The sequence below is a fragment of the Rutilus rutilus genome (genome assembly GCF_951802725.1).
Source record: "Rutilus rutilus genome assembly, chromosome: 1".
Taxonomy (NCBI): domain Eukaryota; kingdom Metazoa; phylum Chordata; class Actinopteri; order Cypriniformes; family Leuciscidae; genus Rutilus; species Rutilus rutilus.
This window is the reverse complement of record NC_140209.1, coordinates 60719633-60740848: the sequence shown is the minus strand read 5'-3', so window position 1 is coordinate 60740848 and position 21216 is coordinate 60719633. Positions and strand designations below refer to the sequence as shown.

The window sequence follows — 21216 nt, the reverse complement described above, 5'->3', positions numbered from 1 at the left end:
AGTCACCAAATATGGAACATTGAGCTCAGACCTTTCCAACATTATGTGCTTTGTCAAGATTAGATTTTTTTTATTTTTATATAAAATATTTGAAATAAATGTTGTAATATGAAACATGACACCACCCACTATAGGGAGAGGAGCGCTAAATGGATTAAAATGACTTTTTCCATGGTAATGCAATGTCTGATTTCATTCTCTCTGTCTGCTTAGTTCCCATTTGCCTTTGTTCTCATTTGTCTCCTACTCATTACCCTGTTGTTTGTTACTATGGTTACTCAGTAGTTCCCTTGTTTGCTTCACCTGTGTTTATCCAACTAGCTTTGTTTGCTCTTAGTATTTATATGCCTGTGGTTCAATTCTCGTTAACGTTTGTGCTTAATATGGTTATGGTTTATCCTCTGTTTATTCCTGTATTTTGAGTTAGTTTAATTGTAAATAAATTCTATTGCATCTATCTTCTTTGTCTTGCTGGCTACCACAACTTGTAATACGTGACATGGGCTGAGGTGGGTTTATTATTATTTAGTTTTTTTCCAGCAAGATTTGCCAAATACAATCAGAACATTATCTTAAATAACTTTCTTAACTTTTTCTTAAAGGGACACTTCACCCATGGGAACATTGATCTTCATTGAAAGTGGGTCATATATGTAGTCGAAATGTAAAATAAATTTTGAATTTGGTGCCTTCTTGACCGAGGAAAGAAAGAAAGTAACTTCAGGACGCATTTGTATGAAAGACAACAACTCCCACAATGCACCACATTGCACAGCTGCGCAAGCCACTCCCACTAATCCAGAACAGCATATGAATCACTCATCCGTCCATAAGGCTAGCTACCTACAACCGGAGCTTGAAATTCATTTCACACAAAATGTCTAACGTTAGTTATTTGACGAACTCATTAATGAATTACTCCTCATTTGTATTTCTTTCGAAATGGTGAATTATTGCATGGTAACGTTACCGGGATGTTCAGTCAGATGCGGTGCGACCGTGCGAAACTAGGATGGTTCACAACACAAACGTCCGTGTCCTCGTCTGATTCAGAGATTTCGTCTAGGAGAAATTCTTTGCCGCAGACGGACTCTATCTCTGTGTTCGTAGCGGTTCGTAGTTGCATAGTGAGATCACCGGCGCCACCAGTCCGCCCTAACTCGAGCCAGTCTGGGCTTCTCGTCCGCGACAGGCAGGTCTTCCGCCTCGGCTGCTCTTCGCTATGTGGCTTGTAAAGGTAGCCACAAACACCCGATTCGAGCAGCAGACTTCCGAAATCCTCTTCTTCTACATCATATTGAGTAACGTTACCCTCCGCTATTGTCATATCTTCACAGCTGGCTCCACAGTGCCTGTTAGCTTAGCTTCCAAACAAGATGGAGGATATTGCTTTCAGTTTCAGAAAGTGAAGTCCCACCCACTGATCTGTAATAGGTCTGTAGCGTGAGCGGGTCCCGCCCCCTGGAATAATGAGGAGCTAGTGTTTGTAGTCTCTACACTTTTCAATGAAATGTGACTTCCTGCTTATTATGACGCAAAATGATGATTTTTACGTCATAATAAGCAGGAAGTAAAACACTTAAATCCTTATTTCTCCCATCTCAGGGAAAAATGAACGAAAAATCCACGTTTATTATAATATATGACTGGGTTTCTAACAATACAAAGCTTAATGCAAATGGGTGAAGTGTCCCTTTAAAGGAATAGATCACCCAAAAATGTTAATTATCCCATAATTTACTCACACTCAAGCCATCCTAGGTGTATATGACTTTCCTCTCTCAGCCAAACACAATCAGAGTTGTATAAATTAAAAAATATCTTTGCTCTTCCAAGCTTTATAAAGGGAGTGAATGGGGCTCAAAATTTTGAAGCCCAAAAAAGCACATCCATCCATCATAAAAGTAATCCATACAGCTCCAGGGGGTTAATAAAAGCCTTATGAAGCGAAGCAATGCGTTTTTATAAGACAATATCCATATTTATAACTTTATAAACTATAGTCACTGGCATCCGGTAACGGCCGTACACGAGTCTAGTTCTGGTGGATGAGTGACCTCTGACCCGACGCATGACGTAGGACAGGGGTGCCCAATCCTGCTCCTGCCGATCGACTGTCCTGTACAGTTCATCTCCAACCCTAATCAAACAAACCTGCCTTTAATTATCAAGTGATCCTGAAGACCTTAATTGGTTGCTTCAGGTGTGTTTGATTAGGGTTGGAGATGAACTGTGCAGGATAGTCGTTCGGCAGGAGCAGGATTGGGCACCCCTGTCCTACGTCGGGTCAGAGGTCACTCTTCCGCCAGAACTATGCTGCGTTCCAGTCCACTTTTAGACACGCACTTGCGAACTTCCCTAAGCACTTCCCCTTGGGGGAATCCCTGCCGCCATTTTGAAGTGCGTTCCACTTCGTGAAGTGGACGAGGGAAGTTTATATGGACAGACCCTCGTTCCCTCGATTTTGACAGAGGGAGCGAGTCTGCTTCAAATGTACACTTCAGGCACCTATATGTCCTACAATGCAGTACGATTGTGACGTCATCACATATCTCATCTAATCACCACCACAACAGACAACTCTATGATATATTAATTATATATATTTTTTGTTTAAAACAACCCAAACACACATAAACATTTGGATGCTGCATTAAACAAATTCTTAAAGGAAAAAAAAAATGTAAATAATAAATCAACTCCACAGCTGATTCCAAGTGATCAAGGGCTTAGGACGTTCCAGTTCAGCCCATTGCAGTTTCCGCCAGTAGTGGGCACTCGCAATGACGTACATCCGAGTGAACGAGACGGAGGGAAGTTTGCGAGTGAAGGGGATGACAGTTTTGGACTGGAACGCAGCACTAGACTCGCGTACAGAGCAGCTAAATCTCCAGCCTTTGGGGAATCACCTCTTTTTAAACGAATCGCAGAACAGAGAGTCTACTGGCAAAAGGAGAACAGAGCTCGTAATAAAATACATGTATCAAAACTGACAGCAAAGACATTTATGATGTTACAAAATATTTCTATTTCAGATAAATGCTTTTTTTCAAAGAACCCTGAAAAAATGTACACGGTATGAAAATATGAAGCAACAGAACTGTTTTCAACATTGATAATAATCAGAAAAGTTTCTTTAGCAGCAAATCATCATATTAGAATGATTTCTGAAGGATCATGTGACACTGAAGACTGGAGTAATGATGCTGAAAATTCAGCTTTGATCACAGGAATAAATTACATTTTAAAACATTTTTCAATAGAAAACAGTTATTTTAAAATTGTAATAAAATTTCACAATATGTGACCCTGGACCACAAAACCAGTCACATGGGTCAGTTTTTTTAAATTGAGATTTATACATCATCTGAAAGCTAAAAAAAAAAAAAAGCTTTCCATTGATGTATGGTTTGTTAGGATAGGACAATATTTGGCTTAGAAAATCTGGAATCTGAGGGTGCAAAAAAAAAAAAAAAGAATTTAGAAAATCTCCTTTAAAGTTGTCCATTTATGTTGGCGATTGTGCTGCATTCACTCACACAAATACATGTTTTATATATTTACGGTGGGAAATTTACAAACTTTCTGCATGTAACATGATCTTTACTTAATATCCTCATGATTTTTGGCATAAAAGAAAAATCGATAATTTTGACCCATATAATGTATTGTCGGCTATTGCCACAAATATACCCGTGCGACTTGTGACTGGTTTTGTGATCCAGGGTCACATATTACTAGCAAAAATGTTATTATTTCTTATTTTTCAGTTTGATTTTGGGATGAAAATCTTTTGCGAGATTCGCCAAATTTAGAATATTCCCTTAAATTTAGAAATATATTTATACAGAAATGATGTATATATGTATGTAAGAGAGAGCACAGAAAAAGCTCATCATTTACATAGATACATTTGTATGGTGTGGACCAGCAGCTGCATCCTGTGTGTGTGTGTGTGGAAGAACATCTTCACGGCTCACTGCAAACTCAGAAACTTCTGCACCATCTGATGAACTTCAGTGACATCCGTTTTACTGAGACCATGCAACCACACAATAGTGAAATAATCACACTTACAGCATAATCATAATCAATCTAGCAGCCATATCACCCTGGTCGCCCACTGAAGCTAAGCAGGGCTGAGCCAGGTTAGTACCTGGATGGGAGACTCCTGAGAAAAAAAACAGGTTTCTGCTGGAAGAGGTGTTATCTAGGCCAGTAGGGGGCGCTCACCCTGTAGTCTGTGTTGGTCCTAACGCCGCAGTAAAGTGACGGGGACACTATACTGTCAAAGATCACTGTCCTTCGGATGAGATGTTAAACCAAGGTCCTGACTCTCTGTGGTCATTGAAAATCCCAGGATGTCCTTCGGAAAAGAGTAGGGGTGTAACGAATGCGCATGCGTCGCGTCTGAACGCGTTGTTGTCTTTGGAGCTCCATCGATTTGATTTATAAATCTTGATTTTATTCTTTAAACTTACAACAAACATTTTCTACTTTACCTCACTGAGAAGCACTACTGCTCAACCCTCATAGTTACAACGCGGACTGTTGAGCAGACGCGTCTCAAGCCTATTAGTGATCCAACGCTGGATACTCCTATAGGTTACTCCCGTGGATCACGGCTGAACGCGTCTTCTCAACACTCACTTACAAACATTTTTCGCCTATCGTGCGTCTACTCTACACCCGTACCACTAAAAAGACGGATTATATCTAAAACTTCAGTCATAAATTAGTATTAATATTGATAGCATCACTGGTAGCTTCGTTGCTAACTTACTGTCCATCTGTTAAAATGGCGAATATATCAGATGAAAGTAGTCTACCTTTTGGTGCAGGTGAGGACACATTTGAGCTGCACGCACTGCAGTCTGAGCTGGAAGCTGTTGAGAAACAGATCCACGACCTTTTATTGAGACAAGCCGAGCTGATAGACCGGCGGTTAGCTCTTGAAACATCACGCGCCGATGCACACAAATCAGAGATTAACGTTACTAACCCGCTGACTCCGACTTCGTCTACTCCGTGCGTTTCTCAACATAGGTCCCGAGCGCCGAGGTCGCGATCAGCCATGGTCTCGTTCACTCCGGCTCCAACACGCCACCACGAAGCCTGGGTGGTTCCGCAGCGGAAGACGCGAGTCAGGTCTAGACCAAGACTCTCTCCGACCCTCCCGGTTTTCGAGTTATCCACACAAAACCGCTTCTCCCCTCTTCGCGAAACAGAACGCGATGCTGTGATCATCGGCGATTCCATCATTCGGCACGTACGCGCAACGTTAGGTAAAAGTAAGGTGCACAGTCACTGCTTTCCTGGTGCTCGTGTTTCTGAAATCGCTACTCACGTTCCCGAGATTCTGAACGGTGACGAGCGCGTCGGAACTGTTGTCCTCCACGCGGGAGTGAACGACATCAGGATGCGCCAGACAGAGATTCTGAAGAAAGACTTCAGGAATCTGATCGATACGGTACGCAGCACATCGCCTGAAACAACGATCATAGTGTCAGGACCGCTTCCCACGTACCGACTAGGACATGAAAAGTTTAGCAGATTATTTGCGCTAAATGAATGGTTAATGTCATGGTGCAATGAGCAGAAACTGCTCTTTGTAAATAATTGGAATCTGTTTTGGGAGCGTCCTAGGCTTTTCCGTGCCGATGGCTTACACCCAAGCAGATTCGGAGCAGATCTTCTGTCGGATAACATCTCCAAAATGTTAAATACCTTTTGACTAGTAACCAAAAGTCCAAATCATAGTCTCTGCTGCACCAATTTAACTGATATAAATACTAGTGTAGAATATTGCATAGAAACCGTGTCTATTCCTCGTTTAGTGAGATCAAATAATATATCTACTGCAGGATCTAGGAAAAATTTAATTGTTATTAAAACAGAAAATGTTGCTATTAGTAAACAAAAACAATTTCTAAAGCTAGGTCTTCTAAACATTAGATCACTCACACCTAAGGCAGTTATTGTAAATGAAATAGTCACAGATAATAGCTTCGATGTACTTTGCCTAACTGAAACCTGGCTTAAACCAAATGATTATTTCGGTCTAAATGAGTCTGCTCCTCCTGGATACTCCTATAAGCATGAGCCCCGTCTAATTGGTCGTGGCGGTGGTGTTGCGACAATTTATAGAGATATTCTCAATGTTACTCAGAAAGCGGGTTATAAGTTTATTTCGTTTGAAGTACTTGTACTAAATGTTACGCTCTTAGATGTTAGAAAAACATCCCTATTATCTCTAGCCTTGGCTACCGTATATAGACCGCCTGGGCCTTACGCTGATTTCCTAAAAGAGTTTGCAGATTTTCTCTCAGACCTATTAGTCAATGTCGATAAAGCATTAATTGTTGGAGATTTTAACATACACGTAGATAATCCAAATGATGCGTTAGGGGCTGCGTTTACAGATTTATTAAATTCATTTGGGGTCAAGCAAAACGTCACCGGACCAACTCATCGTCTTAATCATACACTCGATTTAATTATATCACATGGAACCGATCCAACCGATATAGATATTATACCGCAAAGTGATGAAGTCACTGACCATTACATGGTAACTTGCATATTACGTACTGCTGTAATATGTCATGCAGCGCCGCGTTATCAACCAGGCAGAACAATCCTTCCATCCACCATAGATAATTTCTCAAATTGCTTATCCGATCTGTCTCAGCTGCTGCCTGAACCCAAACAAACAGATGAACTAGAAGAACTAACTAGCACTATGAGCACTATTCTCTCTAGAACATTGGATGTTGTTGCACCTATTAGATTAAAAAAGGTCAGAGAGAAAATTAAAGCACCGTGGTACAACAATACCACGCATGTTCTAAAGAGAGAAACCCGTATTTTAGAGCGTAAATGGAAACAAACTAATTTAGAGGTCTTTAGAATCGCGTGGAAAGACAGTATGTCACGTTATAAAAAGGCCCTAAAAGCAGCCAGGGCTGAGCACCTCCGCAAACTAATAGAAAATAACCAAAATAATCCAAGGTTTTTATTTAACACCGTGGCTAGACTAACAAATAAACAGACATCACCCGAACAAAATATCCCATTACAGTTTAGTAGTAATGATTTTATGAAGTTCTTCACTGAGAAAATAGAAAACATCAGAACCACAATTGTAAACGTTCAATCTTCAGTTGCGCCTTATAATTCAGCCTTAATTAATTATCACCCCGCAAGAACAATTACAGTGCTTTACAACTATAGAACAAATAGAGTTAAATAAACTTATCACTTCCTCTAAAACAACAACATGTTTATTAGATCCGATACCAACTAAACTACTGAAAGAAGTGTTACCTGTAGTGGAAGAGCCTCTCCTTAATATTATTAACTCGTCTTTATCTTTAGGTCATGTTCCAAGAACATTTAAACTGGCAGTTATAAAACCTCTCATTAAGAAACCACAATTAGATCATAATAACCTAGCAAATTATAGACCCATTTCAAATCTTCCATTTATGTCTAAAATATTAGAAAAAGTGGTGTCCGCTCAATTGTGTTCTTTCTTGCAAGAAAATGATATCTATGAGAAGTTTCAGTCTGGTTTCAGGCCGCACCATAGCACTGAAACTGCGCTCGTTAAAATCACAAATGATTTACTTTTAGCTTCTGACCAAGGCTGTATCTCAATACTAGTTTTACTTGATCTTAGTGCTGCGTTCGATACTATAGATCACACAATACTCTTAGATCGACTACAAAATTATACTGGTGTTCAAGGACAAGCATTAAGCTGGTTTAGATCATACTTATCTGACCGCTACCATTTTGTCTATTTAAATGGAGAAAAATCGATCATAACTCCAGTAAACTATGGAGTGCCGCAGGGATCTGTGTTAGGCCCTCTATTATTCTCAGTATATATGATGCCACTTGGAAATATTATAAGGAAACATGGAATTAGTTTCCATTGTTATGCTGATGACACTCAAATATATATTTCATCACGGCCAGATGAAAACGATAAATTATCCAAATTGACAGAGTGTGTTAAAGATATAAAAGATTGGATGACGCGTAATTTTCTTTTATTAAATCCAGACAAAACAGAGGTACTACTTATCGGTTCAAAAAACCGCCCACAAAACCTCTCGCAATACAACTTTAATATAGTAGGATGTCCTGTTACTTTATCCTCTACAGTAAAAGACCTGGGTGTTATACTCGATTGCAACCTGTCTTTCAAAAATCATATTTCATATGTTACAAAAACCGCCTTTTTCCACCTTAGAAACATTGCTAAGCTACGTAATATGCTATCAGTTTCTGATGCAGAAAAGTTAGTTCATGCATTCATGACCTCGAGACTAGATTACTGTAATGCTTTATTAGCCGGTTGTCCTGCATCCTCAATTAACAAGCTACAGTTAGTCCAAAATGCCGCCGCTAGAGTTCTTACTAGATCAAGAAAATATGATCATATAACACCGATTTTATCATCACTGCATTGGTTACCTATAAAGTTCCGTATTAATTACAAGGTATTGCTACTGACTTATAAAGCCCTAAACGGCTTAGCTCCAGTCTATTTAACGGATCTTCTATCGCCCTATAATCCATCGCGCTCTTTAAGATCACTAAATTCAAGGCTTTTGGTCATACCTAGGATATCCAGAACCACCAAAGGAGGGAGAGCATTTTCACATTTAGCTCCAAAACTCTGGAATAGCCTTCCTGATACTGTTCGTTGCTCAGACTCGCTCTCCCAGTTTAAAACTAGATTAAAGTCGCATCTCTTCAGCCAGGCATTCATATAATATTTTTAATCTTACAGTCCAAATTACAATCCGGCCTCTAGTTAATAAACGCCAGAGGAGAACTGGCCCCCGACTGAGCCTGGGTTCTCCCAAGGTTTTTTTTTCTCCATTGGGTCACCTGATGGAGTTTTAGGACACTATTAGGTCACTTGATGGAGTTTTTCGGTTCCTTGCCACTGTTGCCTTTGGCTTGCTCAGTTGGGGATATTCTGGATATCTAATTTGATTTTATCAATAAATTCCACTAGAAACAAACCTTGTTGTATTATTTTAATTTAATACTGTGAAGCTGCTTTGATACAATCTGTATTGTGAAAAGCGCTATACAAATATACTTGACTTGACTTGACTTGTAACCCCGGCATCCTGGCCAAAATTGCCCCTTGACCTCTGTCCATCATGGCCTCCTAATCATCCCCATATACTGATTGGCTTCATCACTGTCTCCTCTCCACCAGTAAGCTGGTGTGTGGTGGGCGTTCTGGGGCAATATGGCTGCCGTCGCATCATCCAGGAGATGTTGTACATTGGTGGAGGTCGAGGAGATTCTCCACTTCTATGTAAAGCACTTTGAGTGCTGAAAAGTTATTATTATTATCATATATTTTAATTTCCCCAAAGACATTGAAGGATGTTTATTAAACCTTTTTGAACCTTACTGAACTTTCTTAAAGATGAAACCCCAAAATATTAAAAACTTCAGTTTATAACTTGCTCAAAAGTTGTTTAAAAAAAAAAAAAAAAGTTTTATTCAAGAAAGCGAGTGCCCTGCACAAAGCTGAATTATTTATAGGCACTGAATCAAATAAGCCTCAGTGAAACTAGAAGTGTGTCCTGAAACTCACATTTGCATCTGCGAGAGTCTCAGAGCAGTGTCTCCAGTGACCACGATCAAACCCCAAGAGCTTTGTTTACAAGAAATAAAGATTTACAACTGAAACCACTGTAACTGTTCAAAACGGTATCAAACATTTGACCTCTGTTGGGATTAAGGCTTTTGAATTATGTTTTTGACAAATCCAATATGTTCTTCAGCTTTATTCAGTGTTACAGCAAGAACACATGAGTACAATATTGTCATGCACTAGCAGAGGCTCTTTGTGTTGGTATTGCTATATTGGAGCTGCTTCTTTTTGTTTAATACATTTAGATGTTGTGTTTCTATTTTAGCGTATTTGGACTTTTGCAAATAGTTTTGCCTCACTTTTTAATTTCATTGATAAACATTATACACTGAAAGAAATTATTCACTGAAATTAATCATTTTTTTATCATAAGTGGTTGCATTCAATTGATCTTATCTACATTTAAACAAATGCATTAAGTTTAACTAAAATTGATTAAGTTGAACTTAATGCATATGTTTAAATGTAGATAAAATCAATTGAATGCAACCATTTACAATAAAAAATGGATTAATTTCAACAAATTATTTTTTTCAGTGTACAGTTCTCACATAGGATCTCAATGTATATGAATCAATATGTACAATTATGTATTTACAATTAACTGATTAAGTATTTTACATCACTGACACATTTTAAAAGAAATATAATGGTTCCCTCGACAAAAACCCAATAGGATTTCGGATTATTGCATGCAAGAATTATAAACTTTTGTTGGTCACAGAGCTTATTTTCTGCAATAATCCAAAAAGCCAAATGAGAAATTGGGTTTTTGTCAAGGAAACCAGTTAAATTATGGGTTGGCATACAAAAATACATGACTGCGGCTCTCTGTGGGACCTTGCTTTAGTAGGAAATACTGCAGAAAACGTTTAGTTATGACAGTAAATGGAGTAAATGCTGCTCTAATTGCCATGAAGATTTACATATATAGCAGCACTTTGCATTGGCAGATCAAGCTTCAGTGCTTTTAAAGAGTGCATTGAAAGAGTTTAACACAGAGCAATATCTTCACCATCACAGAACAACAATGACTCTCATCATCATTTTTATCTCGATGCTCAGTATTTTATCAGGGTTTGTATAACTAGACTAGATGTTTATTGCATAAACTAGCATGTGTCATACTTTGGTCTCTCATGGTATATCTGACTCTTTTAGAGTGCAGAGGACAGGTCACCATCACTCAGACACCGTCAATAACAGCAGCCCAACCAGGACAAGACGTAAGAATAAACTGCAAAGCCAACAGGCCGGTGCATCTTAATGACCACATGGCTTGGTACTTCAGGAGATTTGGAGAAGCTCCTACTCTACTCGTTTACAGAGCCACAAACCGCTTCACTGGAGCTCCATCTAGATTCACAGGGAGTGGACACGGAGCAGACTTCACTCTGACCATCAGTGGAGTCCAGACTGAAGACGCAGGACATTACTTCTGTCAGAGCGACCACACTGGTGCAATAATCACACAGTGATAAAGAGCTGTACAAAAACCTCCGTCACACTGAGCGGATACAGCTGAGAGACTCTGCAGATGCGCACATCACACACATGCAGCAAAACTAGACATTCACCTACCCAATAAAAGAGCATTTTGTCAACTTCAAAGCAAGGCAACAGAATTATGAAATTACATATAAAGTTGTACTTAAGTCTGACTTCAGACTTCAGAAATCACTCTTAAGTTTGCAAACCATTTTTTGCTGAAGTAAAATGGGAAATAAACAATGGGTTCTTTAGTATTATTCATATTATATTATAGTATTTGAATTAGCTTTTACTTTCATATTTTCAGTTTTATTATAAATTATATAATTTTTTTTAATTTTAGTTCAAGGTTTGGTAATTTTTATTATGCTTTAGACATCTAATTTTTTTTCCCAAAAATATTCTAGACAGCTTCATTTTTATTTCAGTTTTGGTTTTAATAATAATCCTTCTTGTTTAAAACATCTTGTTTAATACTTCAACTACTTATTTCAGTTAGCTGCGAAGGCAACATTTCTAATTGTCATGTAAGCAACTAATATTTACATTTTCCCCCGGTTTCACAGACAAGGCTGAAGCCCCAGACTAAAATTCATGTTTGAGCTGTTTTAACTGAAACCAACTTGCTCGGATATATCTTAAAATATATCAGTGCCATTGTTTTGTCTCAATATGCACATAAGTAATGTTTTTTCTAAGGCACATTTAAAAAAGCTACTTAAATGTCCTAATTGAACTAAGAGCTTATCCTTGGTTTATTCTAAGCCATGTCTGTGAAACCAGGACTTTGTTTTAGATGTATTTCAATAATTACTTTGGACCCCCTATTTTACCCTTTAACTATCAATAGTTTTTTTTCTCAAATCATAAATATGAAACAAAGACAGACACAGTATTATTAATTTAATTTCAAGTACAACACAACATCATAGCATGCTCTTGTGTGAATGAACTCCGAGAAGCAGAAGAGAGACATCAGCCAGAAGGATGAAGCAGAAGCCAGAGGAGAGACTGAGCGGATCTACTGATCTGAACACTGATCTCTCCTCAGTTGTGCAGTGACTGCAGGCTGGCCGCTCCGTGTGACCTCACAGCTCACTGAGACGCTCTTCATCCACTCCTGCTCAGAGAGAGTCAGGCTGCTGCTCCAGCTGTACAGAGCGTCCTTCTGCAGGAGCCCAGCGCTGCTCTCCTGAGCCCTGCTGCTCCCGTCCACCTTCCAGCTCAGGCTCCAGTCTGACGGAAAGCCCTCGCTGGCCACACACAGCAGTGTCGCTGTGTTCAGAGAGGAGATCTCTGCACTGGACGGGGGCAGGATGATCACTTTAGGAGGAGTGTTGCCTGAGAGAAGAAGAGCAGCGGGACGACAGACAACTCGCTTAACAAACATCTTCAATATTATTAGAGATTAAAGTGACAGACAACATTCTTATCATCAGTTTAAACAGACAAAGTTGTATAATAAAAGGCCACTTAAGTGCATTTAAAGAGAGACACTTTTATGACTATGTTTCTTAACACACTTAAGTGTGCTTTAAAGAAGTACAGTTATTTTGATGTCTTGAACTATGTACTAAAGAACATGTAAAGAACTTCATTATAATTTTAACTCTCTAATATATATATATTTTTAATAACATGCAATTAAGTGTCTGAAAATAAATGTCTGTTCACACTTTTGTTAAAGGATATTATTATTTTGTAATAAGTACTCTTAAAAGTATCCTAAATTGCACTTTTTTCCAGAAGGGAGGTGTAAAATATATTTTAAATTGGATTATTTATTATACTATTATAATACTATTAAATTGTATTATTTTAAAATACATTTTTAAGATTAAATGAGAAATTCTATATAATGAATTACAATATCTGTTTTTCAAAACAACAAATTTATATTTCATAAATGAGTTTTACAATTATTTTATTTCAAAGTAGGTTGAAATCTATAATAGCCTATAGTACATTTTGAATACAGGCAGGCCTATTTATGCATGCATGCATGTATGTATGTATGTATGTATGTATGTATGTATGTATGTAGGTATGTATGTATGTATGTATGTATGTATTTATTTATTTATTTATTTATTTATTCTAAGTAGTATTTCACGTGTCAAACATATTCTTCTCATGCTTTTATAGCATGTCAATATTTATCAAATGCATCTCTTTTCCTGGTCATTACAGTTGAAAATGTTCAAAACTTATTTTTAGTTAAGACTTTTGTAGTCATCATCATCATCATCATCATCATCAACTTTTATTTCCAGACTCATGGTCCATTCAGAAGGCAGAGACATGACATACAACATACATGAAAAAGAGAAAGATAAACATATACAAAGAGGTAAAAACAGGAGAAACAACACTAAAACATTTCTATAAAAGACAGTTATACCAGTGTTTCCACAGTGAAGATTGATATCGTATGGTACTAAACCCAGGATTTACCAACCGCATAACAATGCTGTTCTTGGAGGCATTCAAGCGACAAATAAATTTGTAAATGAGTCTCCTTAATAATGCCTGAAAGGTACTGACCCCTGCATTACAAAACAGTTCACTTGCACTGGAGCTCCTGGGTTTGTTGAGCAGTATCCTCATACAGTCATTATAAGCAACCTTAAGCTTCTGCATACTTGCCTTTTTAAACTTAGTCCATAAAGGAGCAGTATACAAAGGAGTGCAATATGCTTTAAACAGGCTAATTTTGACATCATCCGTGCACATGTTGAATTTTCTTACCAACATGTTAGCTTGGGCATATAATATGCGACGCTGCCTGTACAAATCCTCATCATCAGATAACTGATCTGTAATGTAATGACCCAGATATTTAATTTTATTACAGACACTCATCACTTGTCCTGACAGATAAAAGTCTGGAAAACAAAGATCTCTGTCCCATTTTGTCCTACATATCAATACAGCACTCTTTTTGGGATTGTACAACACATCATATTTCACCCCATATTCAGAGCAGATATTCAGTAGCTGCTGAAAACCAGCACTGCTGGGTGAGAAAATGGCCAAATCATCAGCATACATAAAATGATTAACCAAGGTGCTACCAATCATACACCCTGTTTTGCAACTTGATAATTGATGGGATAACTCATCCATGTAAAAGTTGAAGAGGGCTGGTGAAAGTAGACCCCCCTGACGTACCCCATTATTTAAAAGTGGCAGATTCTATATTACCCCATTTAACCTGCATACTCTGGTTGGCATACCAGTAAGCCAGGATTCTTATAATGCTATCAGGGGCACCCCTTTGTCTCAGTTTTTCAAATAGCTTATGGTGATTGACTCTGTCAAAGGCCTTAGAAGCATCAATAAACCCAATTATCATGGATGAGTTCTGTCTTATGTACTTATGAGTTGCCTCCTTCAGAGCATAAATACACAAATCAGTACCAAACTTAGCTTTAAAGCCAAATTGATTATCAGTGGTACCAATAAAAGGACCTAAACGATCAAGCAAAATCCTTTCCAGTACTTTGGATATCACACTGGCTAGGGCTATTGGCCTATAATTATCCAAACTCCCAACCTTGCCTGCCTTGTCCTTAATCACTGGCACAAGGGTAACAGACAACATAGATTCAGGAAGCAGACCATGGGTCATGAATCCAGAAAAGCAAATGGCAAGCAATACTGCCACCTTAGGGCTAGCAAACTTAAGGTGCTCTGCTGTAATGTGGTCTAACCCACTTGCTTTCTTGTCAGATAGCTGTGCTACTGCCTGGCAGACTTCACTGGAGGTGATTATCACTGGACTACTGTTAGCAATATTTGTCACTCTATAGGGATCACTTTTAACACAGTTAAATAAGGCGGAATAGTGTTGCCTCCACAGCTCAGCAATATTCTCAGCTCCAGACACCCCTTCCACAACACATGGAAGCAATGTGTTGGCCCTATTCAGAGCTCTCACCTCCTTCCAAAAGCCATTAACATCCTTACCCCTAAGTTTCTCAGCCATTGAGTTTGCTCTCATAGCCTGTTCATGTTTACCAATGTAACGGATGGCATATTTGAGTGTAGTGCTAGTAAATTTTTTATGCTCAAGGATCGGACCATTTCTAGGTCTGCCTGCATGCACCCATGCCTTAAATGCTACCCTAGCTTCTGAATGATGTGCCTCAACATGCCTGTTCCAGCCTGGCTTAATGTTGATAGTTTTTACAGGTAGTGCAAGGTATGGTCTACTAGCCTCATACATTGCACCCACAATACTGTCATACATGGCAGAGAGGGTTTCACGGTGGGAGATATCAATACAGTTCACATCCAAGCACATAATAGCATTCTTGGGTAAACAAATATTACTGAAAAGAACCTCAGTTTTCATACAATATGTCAGGAGATCATCATTTGTGAATTTAGCCCAATCCAATTTAGTCTTGCAGCTATCATTCACCCCCTGAATCAACTCAGGAAGACTTTCCACATCAAGCTTCACAGCAAACGGCACATGGTCTGACATGGAAGTCCCATATAGAATTTCTATAGATTGCAAAATAGCATGGGCATCAGCAGTGGTAATGCAGTGGTCAAGCCATGATGTTGTGTGCCATGCTTCACTTATATAAGAATAGCTATCTGCTGGAAGAAGCAATTGGCTGGACAAAATTAGGTTATTATCATCACAAAACTGTACTAAATGCCTGGCAAACAAAGACTTACTGTCTGTAAGGTCTGCGTTCATGTCCCCAACAATACAAACAGTTGTATAATGATTCTCATGAATAAAGGAATGTATATAAGCAAGCCTATTTAAATATACATCTTCATTCTGCAAACACTCATAAGGTGTATATACATTGAGAATAGTAAGTTCTTTATTATTAAACCTCAATTGTACCGCAATACACCAGTCAAACCCAGTCCTAATGACATTTATCACTGAGTCCAGCTTCTTGTGCCATAGAATAGCCACACCCCCTGATATCCGACCTCTCACTATACCCATAGTAAGGTCCGCTGTGGATTCCCCAGCTCCGTGGAAACTGTCATTAAAAAAGTTTAATTTTTCTAGATCCTGCTTAGGTAAAAAAGTTTCTTGCAGACATAAGACGTCGCATTTTTGTAACAGGTTATCCACAACCATACGTCGAACCCTATCACCAGCAGTATTGCCAACACGCAGCCCCCGACAGTTATAGGATGCAACACGCATGTTTGACAGTTAAGATAGCGGGTCTGCCGCAACTCCAACGGACTCCGCCGCAACAGGTGTAGAGATGGTCACGTTAGACCCTTTAACTCTCACTTTACGTGGCTCATAATAACGCCGCACAACGGAGCCTTCAGGCCATAGCTCTGGGTTATACACCATTGCGACATCCTCACACTCAACAGTCACTTTAAACGAACTGTATCTGGTGTTCACAGTTTCAATACGTTCACAATGAACATCCCGGCTGAGATTTTCCTTAAGATATGCACTCAATAACTCTGCATGTAGATCAGGTGAGAATTTTGTAGCAAAGACACTAACCTGTTTCGTTCGCACCACTTTAATGTTACTTTGCACACTCGTGCCAATAACAGGCTTTGGCCTCCTGCGCGCAGGTTTATCAGTGCACTGCTTTACCGGGGCAGTCAGGCTCTCGACCCTCTTTTTTCGGGCTTGCTTCACCACAAGGCTCCATTTAGGCGAGCTTAAAGAAGCAGCATTATCCTTAAAGCCACCAGCAGCGGAAGCCTCCGCACTCGTCCCAGCACTGCCAACCCCAGTTACCTCCGTACATACTACAGAAGCCTGGACATCGGTCGCGGAAAATCCAAGATCGGGAGACCCTAAGGTGCTCACATCAGCAGACAGCTCCCCACCAGAGAAATCCACAGAAGAAGCTCCAACCAGTAGGCCTACACTGCCACTGGAATTTCCAACTGCACTCGACATGTCCTGATTATGCTTCTTACCGACACACGGCACCAGATGACGCTCCATTTTAGCAACTCTTCGATCGATCGTGGAGGTGACAGACCGCAGGTCCTCGCCGACCTCCGCCTGGAGTTTTACTGCGTGCCTCAACGCACACATCTCGCTGTGCAGACGCTCCATCTTGCAGAGTAAGTTGGAAACATCCATGTTGTTAAACGTCACTGGCGGCAACTCATCCAGATAATGGGAAACAAACCGTGGGATGTTTGCCCCACACTCGTTTAATACTTTAAGGCAACTTTTGATGTTGTTTACATCCTTCTGATTACCTTTAAATATAACATTACGTTGTTTTGTGTTGGGACAGAGTTCAAACAGCAATTTCTTTGAAGACTCAATCCACTCAGATTCGAAGTTGTTTGACGCAAGAAGGACTAGTTCGTCCTGACTCAAAGTCTTTATTTTAACCGCGAGGAAGTTAACAAACTCATCCTCTACGATAGTTTTCCCATCAATAGTCTCATAGATCATGGGTTTTTCTCGAGGCCGTATAACACCAGAAACAGCAGTCGAAGTAGCAGCCCCTCTGCTGTTACCTTCCGCCATTTTCCGTAGTATGTGTCTGTATTATTAACTCTCACATATAAACCTACACTATATTGCAACCCATTCTATATTTACTGTAAGCATATGAAATACATTTTTTGTTCCACAAGACAAAGTAAAACATTCCATTTATAATGTCACAAAATATATGACTAAATATGATAACACTGCACTGAATTAAAATGATTTAATTATTTACTCACTGCCAACATCCAGTCTGGTGCCGTTAAAAGTTCTTCACAGTGATACAAACTAATAGAGCAGATGTACAAAAACCTCCTGAACGCTTCAGTAACTGCACTGTTCACTGCATCAACAAAACAACATCTTTCATTTGATTTAGTGTTGTGGTCGATTACAGTTCAATTACAATAATAATAATACACACTTAATTTTTTTAAATGATTTTTTTAAATATAATATATGATTCTACATTTAAACATTGCAATCTAAACTCCAGTTGATTCACTGATGTTCAACTACTGAATGTTTATTAGAAATTATTATCATATAGGAAACTATTGAGAAATATCAGATGATACTGACAAATTCTTAATAAGTAGAAACTAAATTAAAATATATTTTACAACTGAATGTATTATTTAAATCAGTGTGACACACTTTCTCCTGAAAGGAAGCCGCTTTGAATATGTGCAGCACCTCTTAGTTTAAGACGGACTGTCCGCCGGTCAGGACTGTAAACAGCAGGTCTCGTCTCTTCTCACTCATTCTCAGCAAAGATGACTGCAAACGCTCTGATTATCTGCTCTCTACTGCTTTCTCTTGCTGGTGAGATTAGTGTTGAGTATTCAGAGCTTTATCAGAAGTGCTTTATAAATGTTGTATCATTCTTCTCATGAATTGTGTGTTTGACTGTAACACTGACTAATGTGCTGTGATGGCAGGTTGTTTTGCTGAGATCATTCTGACTCAGAGTCCATCCGTGAATCTGGTGTCTGTGGGAAGCAGCATCACTCTCAACTGCGGGTCCAGCAGTTCTAGTTTTACATCCAGTTTAGTCTGGTATCACCAGAAACCCGGACAAACACACAAACTCCTATTCTCTGGTGTTGGTAGCAAAGTGTCTGGAGTTTCTGAGAGATTCACTGATGGAAGATCAGGAACAAACTTCATGCTCAATATTAGAAATGTCCAGCCTGAAGATGCAGGAGATTATTACTGTCAGCAGCGTTATCAATATCCATTAACACAGTGATACAGAGCCGTACAAAAACCCCTTCAGTGAAAGAGGAACTGTTGATTTAGACACTCACTGCACACATATTACACTATTGGAGCCGGTTTATAAAGTTCTGAACACAAAAACAATATCTGGGGCCGGATTCACAAAACATTCACTGTTAAAAAATAAATAAGTTAAGTAAAATTAAAAAAATAAGTCAAACAATTGCATTCAACTTTTTAAGTTAACTCAACTAATACCCAGTTAAAATCTACTTCAAATAATTGTTAATCTAATGAGTCACAGGTTGTCTTTTTAATCTAAAACTTATTGTCAAGGCTACTAAACAATGTTTAGCATTTAGCAATGCAAGCAGCTACGATCCTTGTTTTTTTAATTTCCATGTTTTATTTTCAAAGTTACACGACATGAACATAATTCACCTCTTAAAACTAGAGGCACACAGTTTACCCTTTTCAATAAAGTTGCAAAAGTTGCAATGAGTAGAGCATATAGCCAACACAAATCTCCAACATGGTGATGATCAACCATTGCAATTCAGTAAAAATATGAACTCTGAAACTTATGACAGCTAAATAACAGATACATAACGTGAGTCTGCCGTTCCTGAAGAATCTCCTGTGTGTTTCAGTTTTGTGTATTAAAGAATATTGATATCGTCATTCTGAGTCATTCGTGTTTGAATTTCTGTACAACACATGTGACGACTTTTCATTCCACAAAAGGTTCTTTAGATTTTCACAATGTTCTTCACACTGGGGAAAAATCTGTTCTTTTGAGAACTGTTCACTGAAGGGTTCTTTAGGAAACCAAAAAATAGTTCTTCTGTGGAATCACTGCAAAAAAAAAAAAAAAAAAAAAAAAAAAAACGTTTGGACCTTTGTTTTGTAATACTTTTTTATTTTATTTTAGATTAATTTTAATTACTGAGAAGGTTTAGTTTTTGTCAACAATAACAACACTTCCAAATGCTGTTTCAAGATAACTTTATAGTTTCATAATTTACTGTGCAGGTGTTGTCATGCTTCACTGAGGGACATTTATTTTGGTATTTGAGATGAAATACTTTATAGGTAAGTCAAGTTCTTTTGCAGACCACCCTTTAAGATTTTAGAGGCTACATTATATTATAATAATATTTAATGTAATATTTACTTCTAAACACTGGTTTTTAAAACTAGGACTATATAATATAATAAATTATTAAAAATAGTTTTGTTCTTAAATTATACAAAAGGACTCAAAGACAGACACAGTATTATTTATTTTATTTCAAGTACAACACAACATCATAGCATGCTCTTGTGTGAATGAACTCCGAGAAGCAGGAGACATCAGCCAGAAGGATGAAGCAGAAGCCAGAGGAGAGACTGAGCGGATCTACTGATCTGAACACTGATCTCTCCTCAGTTGTGCAGTGACTGCAGGCTGGCCGCTCCGTGTGACCTCACAGCTCACTGAGACGCTCTTCATCCACTCCTGCTCAGAGAGAGTCAGGCTGCTGCTCCAGCTGTACAGAGCGTCCTTCTGCAGGAGCCCAGCGCTGCTCTCCTGAGCCCTGCTGCTCCCGTCCACCTTCCAGCTCAGGCTCCAGTCTGACGGCCAGCCCTCGCTGGCCACACACAGCAGTGTCGCTGTGTTCAGAGAGGAGATCTCTGCACTGGACGGGGGCAGGATGATCACTTTAGGAGGAGTGTTGCCTGAGAGAAGAAGAGCAGCGGGACGACAAACAACTCGCTTAACAAACATCTTCAATATTATTAGAGATTAAAGTGACAGACAACATTATTACCATCAGTTTAAACAGACAAACTAATATAATAAAAGGCCACTTAAGTGCACTTAAAGAGAGACACTTTTATGACTAGTTTCTTAACACACTTAAGCATGCTTTAAAGAAGTACAGTTATTTTGATGTATTGAAAAATGTACTAAAGCACATGTAGAGTACTTCATTATAATTTTAACTCTAGTGTGTTATTCGATATTACATTACAAGTTAATATATTTCAAATGTACTAAATTGCAGCTTCATCTTTACAAATGTTTTTCATATAATCTTTACATCTTTACAAATAATCACAAGTATATTTAAATATATGATGGACACGTTTCAATAGAAATTACATTAAAGTATCTTTTAATCATATTTCAAAGACAATAGAAGTAATTATGAAATTACATTTATGTAATTAAGCCTAGCTTAACTAGGGTAAAAAGCACTCTAAAGTTTGCATTTAATTGCATTTCATAATAATAAATAAGCCATAATAAAAAAAATAATAAAAAATAAAAATAACATGCAATTAAGTGTCTGAAAACATAATT

The 21216-nt window shown here is 38.5% G+C and overlaps 1 long non-coding RNA gene and 2 gene segments (V, D, J or C); 1 reads left to right on the top strand and 2 right to left on the bottom strand.

The window, feature by feature from the left end:
* Window positions 1–10688: 10688 nt before the first annotated feature.
* Window positions 10689–11433, top strand: LOC311296751. Its single transcript, XR_014628696.1, has 2 exons — window positions 10689–10768; window positions 10853–11433. It is a non-coding gene; the product is annotated as an uncharacterized lncRNA (long non-coding RNA).
* A 639-nt stretch (window positions 11434–12072) lies between these two features.
* LOC311304968 (Ig lambda chain C region-like) lies at window positions 12073–17997 on the bottom strand. The segment is given in 3 exons: window positions 17993–17997; window positions 17888–17919; window positions 12073–12523 (listed from the first exon to the last, which is right to left on the bottom strand).
* A 2271-nt stretch (window positions 17998–20268) lies between these two features.
* LOC311304960 (Ig lambda chain C region-like) lies at window positions 20269–20637 on the bottom strand. The segment is given in 1 exon: window positions 20269–20637.
* Window positions 20638–21216: the final 579 nt, after the last annotated feature.